Genomic DNA, 15,785 nt, shown 5'->3' on the forward strand with positions numbered 1-15,785 from the left:
TCATCCTGCTCCAACTGCAACTACAGGTGCTTCCAGCTCATCTCGGCCCATTCCTTTTCCTGAACACAACCTTTACATGGGCGAATTTGCACGCTTAGACCACCATTACACGAGCTTACAGTAGGAGGTAGGAGAGATTTATACGGGTGTTGCTGAAAACACTTCCGAATTTCAAGACTACCGTAACCTTCAAGAAGAGCGTTGGGCCCAGCAAGAGCTGCGATGGGCCGAGCACGATCAACGGTGGGCCGTTCAGGAGCAACATAACAGAAACATTTATCACTTGTTGAGCGATATTCACCGAGTACTTGTCCTTCCCACGCAACAGCAACCATCATCATCCCAACCCTAGTGGCCTCCATATTATCCTACTGATTATCCTTCACAGTTCCCTCGACATCCTCCACCGCCCGGCTCTCAATAGGCCGACTATGCCTCTCTCCAAGCATCGAGAATGATGCTTATTTTAAGCTTGGGGAGGGGCATCCATCCATGCATAAATCCCGTTGCATGTAGGTTGCATGTACATGCATTAATTTTCATTTTGTTTTCCATTTTTCTGCATATAAAATTTTTCAAAAAACCAAAAAGATTTTGTTGCTATTCTAATTTTAATATTTTTGCATTTTGCATCTAAATTTTTGCATTGCATTCAATTCTTTAAAATAAAAAAAAAACCGAATCTTCTCAAAACAGTTGAGCTGGTAAGTTAGTCGTATGCCTTGAGATTAGACTTGCTCTTTTATTGAAAATCTAAAAGCAAGCTAATCACACACGAACACACCTCCCGAATCTTCTCAAAACAGTTGAGCTGGTAAGTTCTCCTTTATTTTATTTTCTCTAGTTTAAATTTTTCTTGTTCTTTCTTGAGGACAAGAAAGGTTCAAGCTTGGGGAGATTTGTTAGGTGCATTTCATGCATCCATTTTGTAGTTTTACTCCATAAAAGTGCATTGCATTTAGGTTTAAACTCATGCATTTTGCATATTTTTCGGGATTTTTCATGATGCAATTCCATTCACACACTTTTGTGATATTTCAGGGACTTTTGGAGGTAGGATCTTAGTTGAGGTGATGAATAAGAGATATGGATGAAGTTTCGGGACTTGTGGAGCATCGAGGAGAAGATATCAAGAAAATGAAGATTTTAGCTTTACAGAGGTTTACACGACTGTGTAAATCCAAGCCTTGTATTTACACAGGCCGTGTAAACGCATACTATTGAGCATCGAACTTTGAAAGCTTGACCAAATTGAGCATTCTACTTTTTGTGTTTACACGGCCGTGTAAATGGTAGTGTTATTTACACGGGCCGTGTAAACAAGGTCGTCAGTTTAAAACAGTTTAATTTCTTTCTAAAAGGAGGCAAACGGTTCCAGAAGTAAGGGGGTCGATTTTGTGAGTTCTAGAGGCGATTTTGGGGAGCATTTTGAAGACAATTATTGCTTGAAAACACTTGGATTTCATTTGAATTTCAATTTGTAAGACTTTAATTTCAATTTCTAGGGTTGTGCTTTGTTCTAGTCATGAGTGGCTAGAAACCTAACTCTCCAACTTCATGTATTGACAATTATGTGTGTGAATTCAATCATTTGACTTGGTGTTTGTTTTAAATGCTATCTAGTGAATTTGATTTTGTTTTAATTGAAGGTTTGATTTTAATTCTAGTTCTTTTTGGCCAATTGAGTGAGGGTTGATTCATTCAAGTTATCTAATATGCAAAATCCGTAATTGTTTTGTCATATAGAACAAGTAACAAACACTAGATTGAACCTTCTTAAAATAATTCTGGTGTAAATCAAATTCACACATTCTTACACTTCCAAGCTTATGAGAAGTATTGAATGTTGTTGGTAAAATTCACACAAGCATAATGCAATCTTTCCACCTATTCTAAGAACTTGTTTAGATTAGGTTAGTTAGATTAGAATTAATTAAAGAACTTATTTTAATTAATTAAAATGGTGAATGTGAATTGCTAGAGCTTATTAGCATTTCTAATACCAACCTAGGTAGAATTAAACAAATAGCATTTCATATTTTGAATCACATTGGTTAATTAGTCTTGCATAGAGTTGGAGTACTTACAAATCTTGAGTTTATTTTACTTAATCAATTGCTTACTTATTACTTCAGTCCTTTATTTAAATCATTGCATCTACCCCCCCCCCCCCCTTTTGTGATCTCATTTATACCTTTTGCAAAAGGGTATAAGCATTTATCTCGTGTCTCTGTGGATCGATCATACTTACCTTGTATTACATTTTTAGTACGAAGTAGTAGTGTTTAAGGAGTTATTTTACCCCTTTATTTGTTAGCTTTGACACGCTTAACAAACCACCATACTGAAAATACACCATAACAAACATCAGTATACATATCATATCTCGAGGGATCTCACATTCTACAAGTTTCCTGGATTCATCTCAGCCTTCCTTGAGTCAAGTACGGATCCTCTGCTTTCAGTAGTACGGGCTCATACTACCTTCCACATCTATCCGTACTTTCCTCAAGAACTGCCTCGACTCCACCAAGTCCCTTCTACTACTACTGTTGATCTCATGCTAACTTCATCCTAGGCTTGCCCTAGGGTAATCACCAACCACTCTCCGCTATCAGCTGCATAAGAATTCCCTGCTATCTCCCCCTAACTAGCACGTGAAAACTATTACATATCACTAAGACTAGATAATTCTTCGAATGAGAGATCCTACCCTACAACGGCTGGAATCGAACAAGAGCTGCGCAATAGAGCTAGACCTAACCTTCTGAAATTATTTAGTCCTCGCAATATGCAACTTAACATATTTATTTAGTAGTTAGTAAAAGATAACCAGAACTCCTAAAAGCACAAAGCAAGCATCATTCGAGCATCGACTACACATAATCAAGCATATCACATTCATGCCATCAATGACTAATCTGTACTAGCATGCAGTTCATAAAGCTGAGATACATATAAAAGGCACATAAGGCATCCTTCCTAGATCCTTAGTACTAAACTAGCATGCAATTCTCATAAGCTGATACACATATAATAGGCACATAAGGCATCCTTCCTAGATCCTTAGTCTTAAACTAGAATGCAGTTCTCATAAGCATATCATAACATAAACTTGTATGGGTAATTTGGAAGTACTTACTTGAGCTCGACTGATTGCATGCACCACACCCTTTTCTCTTTTTTCAAAGTTCTTTTCTCTTTTCAAAATTCTTTTCTCTTTGTCAAAGTTCTTTTTCTAAAAATGATTTTTTTATAAAAATTTTCATACCAATTCCTTAGTTTGAGTTCAGACACACCCGAGAGCGTGCCTGAATCCCTCAAACCAAGGCTCTGATACCAACTTGAAACATCCCAAAAATACAGACCAAATATTTCTTTTTAAAATCATTTATAATAAAACCATAAGTCATCCATCATCATTAAGAAAACCATTAATCGTGTATCTCAAAACATCGTGTCAAAATACCGTATCAAAATCATATGAGAAATATATCAGAGTCTAAGCATCCCAGGCTGAAGTTGTGGTGTGTGCCATGCGATCATCCCGATCCCTTCCCCTTGCTAGTGGAAGTACCTGAAACCAAACTGAAAAATGTAAGCACGAAGCTTAGTGAGCTCCCCAAACTACCACATACCATACAAATATCATGTAACTAGGAGATACGGGACCCGCCCACTCTCATGGAGATTCGGGCCCCGCCCACACTCTGCTGTGTAGGAGATTCGGGCCCCGCCCACACTCCGCTGTCTAGGAGATTCAGGCCACGCCCACACTCCGCTGTCTAGGAGATTCGGGCCCCGCCCACACTCCGCTACTAACATGCATACAAGTATCACACAGACAACAAGTATATCTACCAAACAATCACATATCTATACTCAAATAATACTATGAGAATCAGGTCCTGCACACTCTAGGCTGCTACGAGATTCGGGCCCCGCCCACACTCAGTTACTAACATATCACATATACGGGTTGACATTGGTGCCTCCGACCCGTCCCTAATGAAAGGAAACTCACCTTGCAAAACTGACTGCTGAAAACTCGAGTAACAAATCCCTGTCTGCTATTCCGGCCACTCTCCGGCTATCAATTCCATAATAACACTTAATCAAAATCTGTTACTCCTCCTTAGTGTAAAATGACCATTTTACCCCTGGTCAAAGTCAAAGTCAAGGTCAACTCCCAGTCAACCCAACTCGTCGAGTTATCTCCCAACTCGGCGAGTCCGTGAATTGCTTAAACTCGTGATCAACTGAGTCAACTCGTTGAGTCCCTTAACAGACTCGTCGAGTTCTTTCTGTCATAATAATTAGGACATCCCGCTTCAACTCGTCGAGTCCTTCCCTGGACTCGCCGAGTTCCCCTGTCTGGTTGAGCCATCTCAATGGATTAATCTCCTACCATTCAAATCTATGTTCCAAACTTCATCTACATACTAGGAATACACTCTTAAGGGTAAAGTTTCCAACTTTACCGGTCCTTAGTCCTTCCTAATGGGTTTAACCCAAACCCTAACTTCTTTAAGACATAAATCTTGGTCCACAAGCCATAATACCCTAAACCAAGGCACAATATACTAGATCTAGGCTCTTATCATCTGTGGGACACATAAAGTCCCGAGCTTTCCTCCCATGCATGGTTTTTTAGGGCTAAAAAGGCCATGTTCTTGCATATAAGCTTGCATGGGGCCTCCATGGTCATAAAGTTTGCACCTTTATGCCATGGAACCCTTCCTAGACCCCAGATCTGAGATGTAAATCACTTGGGACGTCCTAATCCCAAGGACTAAGGTTCTTGAACCAAATCCTTCCTAAAATAAAAACAAATAGATCTAAGAGAAGAAGGATCAAGTTAGGGACTTGATTACCAGAAAATGTAGTAAATGGAGTGTAGTTCCTGGATATACTTCTTCCCCTTTGAGCCTTCTATCTTCTTCTTCTTCCACAAGCTTAAAAAGGCACAGATAACACTCAAAATGGCAAGAAATAGCTCAAAATCACTCAAGGTGGATTAGGGTTTCGAGATTAGGGTTTGGAGGTGATAGAGGATGGGGTGGAGGCCAGATATGATGTTTAAATAGGGTGCAAACCCTAAAAATTAGGGTTTCCTCCTGATGGACCTACTCGTCAAGTCAAGGGTTCGACTCGTCGAGTAGACCACTTAAACCCCGCGTCCAAACTGGCATCTACTCGACGAGTTAGGGCTACCAACTCTTCGAGTAGCTCTTACAAAATAAATACTTTAATAGATTAAATGCGTACCAAGAACGGAGCGTTACATTACACTAGCTATCAAGGTGCAGTGGTTAGCGAGGGAGTTTCAGGACCTCCGTCAGACGACATAGACTATAGCAGAGATTACTACCAGGTTTAGGGAGAGAACTTTACTAGTTCTGCAGTATGCTGCAGGCAAGAAGATGGAGAAGACTCGATACCACGACATGTTGAGGGCAGATATTAGGGAGTTTCTTAGCTTTTTATCTTTCAGACATTGGAGGACATGATAGCCAGAGCCTGAGAGCAGGATATTGTCTTGCAGTGCCTCGAGAAAAGGAAGACATACAAGGTGTAGAAATTTGGGGGTCTTACGAAGAGACCTAAGACTTATGATCAGTAATTATGGGGCCAGCAGGGTCGAGGTCATTATGGCACGTGCGGGAAACAGCACGATGGGATATGTCGATCTGGGGGTATGGGTTGTTTCAGGTGTGGCAGATCTGGTCATGTCAATAGGGATTTTCCTCAAGGATCGAGTCTGATAAGTTTCCACTATAACCAAGTGGGCTACAAGAAGGCCGACTGTCCGGGATTGACAGGTGGAGTGGTGTGGGTGCCAGCTCCAGCCACTATGACGAATACTGATGGTCGTGATGACCGAGTGGAGACTCCCGTGGTGAGGGGCCGAACATTTCAGTCACATGCCGAAGAGATCCAAGTTCCATCAGTCGACATTGCAGGTATGTGCTGTATTCGCTTCTTTCTTGCTCACATTATTATTTATGTTATGATTATATGTTTGTTTGAGTAAAACACTATGTTTGGTTTTTATAAGTCTCCACCAAGGAATCAGGATTTCCCTATGATGGTCTAGCTATTATATTATGTCCATTTTGCATACTAAGAGTCGTGCTTAGAGGGTATTTGAGTGAGTTGATTTAGGGCTTCGATGTGGGAGTGTAACGTCCAAAAAATACCAAGTAAAATTTTAATTTTTAAATAAGTCAAAACCATTCATTCATTGTCTTAAAGACAATCAGAATAAAAGTATTCTCAAAACATCAGAGTAATTCGTGAACATTCAATGCGTAATAAATCTCCAGGGGATGTAGTGCGATCAAGTTGGACCCTTCCTTTTGAAACCAGAAGTATCTGAAAACATTTTAAACATAAATCGTAAGCACAAAACTTAGTGATTTCCCCAAAATACCACATACAATACATACAATTCCCATGGGCTACCCCAGGGTCTTACAATCCAAGTGCCATGGCTACCCCCAGGGTCTTACAATCAGGTATTTCCCTTTCTGGACTCAAAGTATCAATTATTGAAAAAATGGTCCTTACGACCTGCGTACTTGGGATGTATGTTGGGCGTAAGATTTTAAATGGGTGACGTGGATACATGTGAGTATGCAGGGCGTACTCATGGAGTACGCATGACATACTAGGATGATGAGCAAACCCAATTTTTTAGGGTTTGTGTAAGTCCCTAATCTGCTTGTGTATCAATCAAATCCGTTTGATGGTGCGGAATCCCAATCAAACGGATGATGTCAGATCAAATAGAAGAGAAAGAGAAGAAGAATAATATGAATCTTGAATGTATTGATGATATGAATTAAGTTCCTTACACAAGATTCACACACTTACACACACTAAAACTCATTTCTCTCTCTCTTGGTCGTACACTCTCTTCTGTTCATCAATCTCTCCTCAACCACCTAACACCTATATATATACTTGGGGAATATGGGTCATAAATGGGTTTACGGCCGTAAATGGGTTTACGGCCGTAAACACCCATTGGGCCGTAAACAGAGTTTACGGCCGTAAACACCCGCCTAGCCGTAAACCTGACCGTAAACTCATAAAATATTACATAAAATTACAATTGCTCAGAAAAGCAAAGTATAAACCATAATTTTGACCCAACAATCTCCCCCTTGGTTTATAGCTTTCTTTTCTTAATTGACCCAACAAGCTCCCCCTAAAAAGTAGCTGGCTTTTCTTGTCAATCTTCATCGAGAGCTTGGCTTCAGCATTAATCTTCAAATTCTTCACGACTTCAAGATGAACTTGATGAATCTTCAATGAATGGCTTCATCTTGAGCAGTTGGGCTTTTCTTCAGAATTTGACATTGCGCACATTGGGTGAGGAGGCTTCTTGTACTGATTCTTGAAAGATAGCGCTTTCAGTTTGAGAATCTTCAGAGAGAACATCAGAGAGAACAAATCTTCTGGATCACTTCAGCAGGTTCAAGTCAGCAGCAGACTGATTGAGGAGGCTTCAATGCAATCCGTCACATAATCTTCAATTTCAACTTCACCTTGCTTCTGGGGTTGAAAGATTGAATGTCGAAAGAATAATCTTCATTTCTTGCTCCTTCGAATGAGAATTCTTCGATGATCACGGATCCTTGGCTCAGAAATCTTCGACACAAACTTCCATGAGTTTCATCTTCACCTGAATTCACTATTCAAGACAAAACAAAACTAAAAGAAAATTTTAACACACAATATTTTTGGATTTTTCATATTTTCTGAAAAAGAAATAAAATAGAAATAACACTATTTTTGGATTTTTAATTTTCTGATTTTTGTTTGGTTTTTTAAAATTTTTAATTCTCCCCTAATATTTAAATTAGAAGAAACTATGAACAAATTTAACAAAAATAAAATGATATCTAACTTTAAGAGTGATTTGGGATCAAAGTTTTTAGACAACCTTTATCCGTTTATCAGTACCTCTCCCTTCATGAATAGATCTGGTCAATCGCCGATATTGTGGCCCACTTAAACACGAGAGATTGTGACAAAATTAGGACATACTATAAGTGACAAGACAATGTGATCCTAAGTTCCTAGATAATATTCCTTAAGGACCATTCAGCTGACGACGACCAAAGATATTGTTGTCCACCTAAATTGAGCAGCGAGATTTACAAACAACCTAGTGATTGTTCAATTTTAAATGTACTAGAACATGTTTCCCGCTTCCTGACATACCCCAATAATCAGGAACTTCCAAAGTACTCCTTACTTTAGGTGAACAGACAATTATTATGAGAGAAGTCAGATTTAGAGTGCATATGCTATACACCCAGGTCGGATCTCTTCCAATCTCGCAGAGGGTGAAACATATGACTAACCAGATTTAGAGGGATTGAGAAGTAGAATTGTGCATATGTTGTGTACCAGGTCGGATGTATTTCAATCACGCAAAGGAGATAGCATATGACTAACAGACAGGAAGAATTGCATAGATAGAAGATGCAGAGAAATAAAATTGCATATGTTACAGTCCAGGTCGGATGTATTTCAATCACGCAGAGGAGGCAACATATGACTAACAGAAAGAAAGCAAGAAAATAATTTCCTACAGACCTATTTTATCGGAATTCCCCAGTCGTCCCATCAATACCGGAATTAAGGACAAAGTCCGTACATAGAGGAAGAGTTAAACCACAGTTCTAGATACGGATAACTTTAATGTGACCGGTGGATTATCATGTATATCTCCCTGCTCAACCTATCTGAGCGTCGTATTGTCAGGCTAAATGGATCTATCTAGGTCAAGATTTTTCAAGTCTCTAGATTCCTTAAGTTCATTAATGCCTAGTCAAGTCCATTTTAATCTTTCGTGCCTACCAGCGCATCGAACACAGAGCCTAGACAATTCAGATTCAGTCCCTTACACAGATTCAGATTGTCTGTTATCACATGATTATATCACTTCCCAAAACATCTCCCTCAAGCACATTTCATTAACACCATATATATCTTTTTTTAACTTTTCTAATTTTTGTTTTGTTTTTATTTCTCCCCCTAAATTTGTGCATAGGAGAGAAACGAAAGTAAATGCGCAAATTTAAACTATCCTAAAACAAAAATTAGTCTTTCAAGCGAATCAGCTTAAGAAAAACTCAGGAGTATAGAGAAGAAAACTCAAACCGTAAGTCACCGATTGAATTTGCATCCAAAAGGTCTGAGAACAGCACGCGTAATCTCAGAACAGATCCGAAAATTCTTCATGTCATTAAGCACTAACCCCGTTTGTGATCTCTTCCTTTCTTCCTTTCCCGCAAAGGACACATACTCCCAAACAATGTTCTGAGTGTTGTACAGTTGAGAGATGCCTCTTATCATGTGCTAGGAACAGCCACTACCAACAAACCGAAGTCTGATGATATGCCTCCATAGCTGCTCCGACATAGAGCGGGATCAGTTGGTCTTTGAAGCCCAATCCATTTTGAAACTGGGTTGACCTTTTTCATCCTTGCACGGTACTCTCTCCCATGACATATCCTGTTTATCACAAACAGAAGATGAAGAAACATTAGAATCGTTAGAGGATTAGGGAGAGTGAGCCCTTGGAATCCATTTGTAGTTGGGTTTAACCCATTTCTTTTTCGATCCGATGGGTGGCTCAGTACTTGCTTTTGATCTTGATGTCGGCCGTTGAGATGACTTTGATTTTGGATTCACTGGAGCATCTCTTGGATTTGGCTTCTTAGCGGCATTCCCTTCTTGCCCTTGGGATTCGGATTCTTGGCCTTGTAGGTTTGATTCTTGGCCTTCTGCGCGTTCCAGTCACCATGGTCTGAACGTGACCTTGAGGGGTTTCTTTTGAAGTATCTCCCTCTTGGCGCGTTCTGCCACCCTTGTGCATAGTAGGGAATGTATGCGCGATTAGGACAATTTCGGGCAATGTGACCAGGTGTTCTACAGTGAAACATGTCTTTTTCTTCACTGTGAAGTTGTTTCTTCCTGCCCCTGGTGGCGTATCCTTGCCTTGTCTCTTATTTTTCCCACAATCACAATTGCAGGAGGCACTCTGTTTCACTGGAATTGGTGGCATGTATTTCTCAACAGCAGGTTAATCAGAAGCAGCTGAGTTCGAAGCAACAGATTCAGAGTTCAAGGAGATGTTGGTTTGTTCAATGGTGTTCTCTTTGTTCTCATCTTCTGCTACTTTACCTACACATAAGGTAGAAACATTAGTATTTTCAACCTGAATAACTCCTGACACAAATCCAGCTGGTTTGCCATATTGAAGATGTGCCTCCCTGTCAATTTCTTCCTGTGTCGTAGGGATGGATGTGTAGTTATGATTGAAAGGTGGAGGAACACTATCATACCCTAGACCCTTGTTTTGATTATCTTTGAATTTTAATTGGGTTTCAAATAAGGACTCGACGGTCTTACTTGACGCAGTATAATTTTTGAAACTAACATCTGTTTTTCCACACTTAATTTTCAAAGCGTCAAGTTCTTCAGTTACAGCATCAAGTTGTCTCTTAATATATTCATAATTTTCACACTTGTTGCTGAATTCTTCCTGAAGTCTCCTAAAATCCTTTATTTTTGTTTCTAACTGGGCCTTCAGGGGTTTCTGTCCTTTCCTGAGTTGATATCCTTCATATCTCAGGTCCTCAACTTCTCTTTTTAATAAATCATTATGTTCACGAAGAAGTTTAATCGTAGCTTCACATGATTGAGAACATGAAACTTCACATGATTGAGAACATGAAACTTCATTGACCGGAAGGTTTGCGGAACACATTGTTTTTCCACACTTCAAAGCGTCAATTTCTTCAATTATATCAGCAAGACTAAGACGATTGAGATTTTTTGTCTTCTTGATGACAGCCACGTTCTTATCCCACGATTTCGAAAGTGAATTCAGCAGCTTTTTGTTTATCTCAGATTTAGTCAAGAAAATCCCAGCTATATTCATCTCAGTAGTAAGTGTAGTAAATCGCTGCAACTGAGCTTCCAAGGTTCCTCTAGGGATATAATCGAACATGTTGAAATTTTGTCTAAACATATCCTGACGACTCTCTTTCATGTCTTCAATTCCCTCATAAACTTCAAAAACCATTAAAAGTCAAATTTAAAGAGTCAAGCTTAAAAGTCAAACTTAAATTTAAAAATGTCCTTTGACTATAAACCTCAAAAGTCAACCTTAAAAGTCAAATTTAAAAAACTCAAACTCAAAAGTCAAACTTAAAAGTCAAACTTAAAAGTCAAACTTAAAAGTCAAACCGAAAAGCTAAATTTGAAAATTTAAAAGTTAAACGAGAAAGTCAAAGTTTAAAGTCAAAGGTCAAACTTTAAAAGTCAAAGTCAAAATTTTAAGTAAAAAGTCAAAATTAAAAGTCAAAAAAAAATTAAAAACTAAATTTTTTTTTTAATTATTTTTTTTTTTATTTTTTATTTTATGGTTGAAAATGGAATTTAAAATGAAAAGAAATTGAATTTTGGGCTAAAAGTGTGAAATTTGCGAAAGTGGTGCGACAGGGAGTGTTTATGAATTAAATTTCGAAGTGTTCTTCCATCTAGCAAGCTAGATCAGCTGGTAAGGCGAGAAACCCGGGTTCGATCCCCGGCACCCCCCAATTCCGTTTCCTATTTTTTTATATGCGAAGGCGAGGCTGCTGTTTGCGAGGACGATGTGCAAGGTGCGAGACCGAGACTGCTGAACGAGAAGGCGTGCAAACCGGAAACGTTGCTGACCGTAAACCCGAGCCGTACACGTGCGAGCCGTAAACTCCGAGGCCTCGGACCGTAAACCGTTTTCGGTCGTAATCTCGGACCGCAAACTCCGGGGCCGTAAACTCGGGGCCGTAAACTCCGGAAACCCTAGCTGCTGGCCATGAATGTCGTCACCCCCTCGCTGGTTACGACCAAAAACAGCGATTTTTGCCATTTTTTTGCTTCAAAACTCGATCAAAAACCCGTTTTTATGAAAAACGCGAAGAACAAACCCCCCCTAATTTTCAGAGATCTATCCAAAAATGCAAAAATCTTTCGAAAATAAGATCAAATAAGCTCCAGATCTGACAAAATTGACTGATACAATCCAAGCTCTGATACCAATTGTAAGTCCCTAATCTGCTTGTGTATCAATCAGATCCGTTTGATGGTGCGGAATCCCAATCAAACGGATGATGTCAGATCAAATAGAAGAGAAGGAGAAGAAGAATAATATGAATCTTGAATGTATTGATGATATGAATTAAGTTCCTTACACAAGATTCACACACTTACACACACTAAAACTCCTTTATCTCTCTCTCTCTTGGCCGTACACTCTCTTCTGTTCATCAATCTCTCCTCAACCACCTAACACCTATATATATACTTGGGGAATATGGGTCATAAATGGGTTTACGGCCGTAAATGGGTTTACGGCCGTAAACACCCATTGGGCCGTAAACAGAGTTTACGGCCGTAAACCTGTTTACGACCGTAAACACCCGCCTAGCCGTAAACCTGACCGTAAACTCATAAAATATTACATAAAAATACAATTGCTCAGAAAAGCAAAGTATAAACCATAATTTTGACCCAACAGTTTGAGCCCTATATAATGTCATTATCTTCCTTGAGACCCTCCCACCTTCAGCCTCCATTCTCCCATTCGACTCCTTGCAAACCCTAACCATCATTTGTGAAATATTGAGCTCATTTTGGTGTTTGGTGTTCATATTTGAATGAGTGTTCATATTTGAAGGAAGAAAGTGATTGGAAATCTTGTGAGAAGTTTCAAGCCTTGTGGATCTGAGTTTTTCACCTTTCAAGCAACCTCCAGAAGGTATAAAGTTATGAACTTGACGAATGCTTCATTGGATCTTGCTAGTTCTTGAGTTTTTGTGCCTTTTGGTCCCATAATCTTGGTATATATGAGTATGGTCTACTCTAGACCAAATGAGTTGTCCTTTCAGATGTTATTGAGTGTTTGTAGTCATAAAAATGTGATCTTGGTCCCTTTCTCCCATCTATGCAAGAGTTATAAAGACTGGGTTTTGGGTATTAAGTTAGGGTTTTGATTTTGAGCACTTCTAGTCATGCAAAGTCATAAAGTTGGAAACTTTATGATTATGGAGGTTATTTATGACTAGATTTGAGTTCTGGACGTGAGGTCTTAACAGAATAAGCACTTAATGAGGAGATTGACAACTGATCAAGTATGCAGGGCGTACCCAGAGGTATACAACACGTACTAGGTTGGAGCCCCATAATTTGGGGAGAAATCAACTACGCCATGAGTAGTGATAGAGTACGCAGGGCGTACTCAACTTGATGTGAGATCTTTGACTTTTTTCACTTTTGACTCTTGACCTTCGACCATGGGATTTACCAAGTTTGACTTAAGGGCATTTTGGGTAATTTGAATAGTAGTTTGAGATTGGGTCCGTATTTTCGTATAGGTAATCTGTAGAGGCAGTATTTGGAGTAGTGATATGTTCAACTATTTTTCAGACTGTAAGGTGAGTTTTCCTCACTGTAGTTATGGGTTGAAGGCACCAATGCCAGCCTACTAGGTTATGTATCCTAGTATATAGGATGTTGCTAAGTAGTGATCAATGAGATCTGTATGATTATTTGTAGCTATTACACGATTTATTTGTTGCATATGTTCACATAGTGAGGTTTGGGTTGAGGTTTTACTGTTATGTGTGTAAGCTAACAGCCCAGGGCATTCCAATCCGATTACTAATTGGGCCTAGGCAATCCAGTCCGATGACTGTGGGCTAAGGGTAATCCAGTCCGATGACTGTAGACCCGGGGGTAATCCAGTCTGATGACTGTGGACCCAACATGCATAATTGTATATGTTCTGTTGTGTGGGGTATTTTGGGGGAACTCATTAAGCTTTGTCTTACAGTTGATTTACTAGTTTCAGGTATTTCAGAGGATAGGGGAAAGGCGAAGGCTTAATTGTGCACATCATCTAGGATTTTATGTGTTTTCTTTATGATTTGGGATACTCTGATTCATGATAGTGATTTTTTAGAACTTGTTATGTAAAACTTATCGATTTTGGAATGGTTTTAAAAATGAAAATTTTGCCTTGATTTTTGGGATGTTACAAGTTGGTATTAGAGCATTGGTTTAAGAGAATTGGATGAAAATTCGTGTGAATCTATACTCAAACTAAGGATCTGTAAAAGTTTTCAAATTATTTTCAAAAGTAACCAAGGAAGGACGAGATGTGTACGATCAACCGGAGCAAGAAAGTATTCCCCAAGATGCCTACATTGTTATTTTCTGATGATGATTATGATAGAATTTCATGCTAGTTTATAGGCTATGGATCTTTAGGAATTTCCTGGTAGAATTGCCTGATTTATGATTCCCGATATTCTAGGAGAATTTCTTGTATGCTAGATGGAATTGACATCATTAATGTAGTTGCTTAGTGTATGCACCATAATGGTACATAACCAAGATTTTATAGCCTAATAATGTTTTATTTAGACTTATTTCTTGTTCCTTGTTTGGTTATGGGCTTAGGGTAGAACCAAGTATTGAACTGTCTATAGAATACAACGTTATGTATGATTAGCATGCACGAGTGATTGTAGGGTTGGTGGAAGTTCCATGTATGTGTATCCTATGTGTTGGGTATTGGGATCAGTAGGTCCATGACGACCCCCCTTGATACGAATACGAATACGGATAGGTATGGAGGTAATATGGGTCCGTACTACTGGAATCATAGGACCCACACACGTAACGAGGAAATCACGAACCCCGAGGGTCTAGTCTTTCCCTAATGATTGTAATAGTATGCATCGTGGCATTTTTGATGCATTTTGGTTTAGTTTTAGTATGGTGTACACGAGGGGTTCTGTATCAGGAGAGGGTGGCCCAGCGTGGCCAAGATTGACTGATAATGAGATGTAGGAGTTAATGTACATTGAGGTGGTTGTGGTTGTTCGGGGTGCTATCCTGGAGGTTTTTGGGTCTGTTAAGACCGTTATGATCGATTTGTTCGATGAGCGACACGCCGCCGTGACTGAGGCTGCTGCTGCTGCAGCTACCACAACTGTTATTGTTACAGGGGTTCATGGGAGAGGGTCATTCTAGTACCGAGACTTTAGTAACACGAAGCCCCCGAAGTTCGGTAGTTTCAATGACCCGATCGTGGCTATGAGATGGATTTCTGATGTGGAGGGTTTCTTCTTCACTTTTTCATGTCCAGAGGATTGGACGGTCAAGTGCGTCCTGAACCTTATTCGTCTGGGCGTGAAGTACTGGTGGAACTCGATGACTAGTTCTTATACTCCTGAGCAGAGGGTTGTTGTTACTTGGGAGTAGTTCTTGGAGATGTTTCGCACATAGTATGTTCACCTGGTAGAGAGAAAGAGAGAGAGGTTGGCTCAGGAGTATCTGTCGTTAAGGCAGACGACAGAGTAGGTAACAGAGATCACCAAGATGTTTATTGAGAGAGCTCTTTTCTGTCCTAATTATTCTGCTTCGGAGCAGACCCATATATCGCAATACGTGAGCATGCATAAGACTGAGATTCGATAGTTTGTGTCTACCCAGCGATACAGTACCCTCTACGAGCTTCAGGATGTCGCGCGGAGGCAGGAGATTGAGATTGAGATCTAGACAAGGGAGGAAAGACAGGCTCCAGTTTAGCCACAACCTTCAAAAAAGCGGTTCAAGCCTGCTATTTCACGATCTGGAGGACAGAGGGACCACACTTTCGGTAAGTGTAGGAAGGCGTATGAGGGCGTTTGTCGATCATCTTCTGGGTGACACAA

The sequence above is a fragment of the Lactuca virosa genome, chromosome 5 (assembly GCF_052849685.1).
Source record: "Lactuca virosa cultivar CGN04683 chromosome 5, Lactuca_virosa_CGN04683_v6, whole genome shotgun sequence".
NCBI lineage: Eukaryota > Viridiplantae > Streptophyta > Magnoliopsida > Asterales > Asteraceae > Lactuca > Lactuca virosa.